Source organism: Chinchilla lanigera, unplaced genomic scaffold (assembly GCF_000276665.1).
Source record: "Chinchilla lanigera isolate Chin_1 unplaced genomic scaffold, ChiLan1.0 scaffold00096, whole genome shotgun sequence".
NCBI classification, from domain to species: domain Eukaryota; kingdom Metazoa; phylum Chordata; class Mammalia; order Rodentia; family Chinchillidae; genus Chinchilla; species Chinchilla lanigera.
The window spans coordinates 6728143-6729081 of NW_004955497.1; positions in this window are offsets into that span (position 1 = coordinate 6728143).

Sequence of the window (939 nt, forward strand, 5' to 3'; positions counted from 1 at the left end):
TCTGGCGCTGCCGAGGGTCTGGTGCGCCGAAAGGACCCGGCTGTGACGTAAACTGCCGCACACCGGGTGCCCTCTCTCCTATGTGCGCGCTTGTTGGTTATTTCAAATGTATTGCGCTCAGACCGCACTTAATCTGAGTCTCTTTTGATATTGTTGTTTTGGTTTTTTTGGGGTCTGTGGAGTCATTTGACCATATCAAATAGTGTAATGAGAAAAACACATCCAAGGAGGCTAAACTTTGATTTTGAATGGCTTTGCGCTGAAATCCAAAATGTCATTCTAAAGCGCATAAGTAACTCTTTCTGAAGGGGTATCGTTATAGAATTATATCCTTCTTTCTACTCCGGGGAAAGTAATTCCGAAATGTTCAAACAGTCACAATATTCAAGGGCCTTATGAACAAAATTCACCCAAGGCAGACTCCTAGCTCTCAAGCCAGCATCTTGACTGCTTTCACCGGAGAGCTAATCTTCCCATTGGCTTACGATTTGTCGTTTGTGGAAGGACATTTTGCTGTGAATGTTAAGATTTAATAAAATGCAGAATGAAATATGGAGTCTGAAGTGCTCAGCTGGTTTGAATCAGGGCGTCACTGCTGTGCTGCAAAATCAAAATTATAAGACCCACACTGATGTTGAGGGCTGGTGGGCAGAACACCCTCCTCCTCCAGATCCATGTCTGGAAAGGAGTCTCCCAGATAACCTAATTTTGACAACATAACTTAAGCATTTTTTTTTTTTTTTTATTTCTTTCCCTTTTTTCCCTGTTTTTTTTTGAGACAGGGCCTCTTTAATGGAATTCAGGCTGGCCTTGAACTCACTATGCAACCCAGGCTGACCTCGAACTCACAGTGATTTTCCTGCCTCAGCCTCCTGAGTGCTGGAATTACAGTTGTGTGCCACCACATCTGGCCCGAAGTGTTATTCTTTTTTTTTTTTT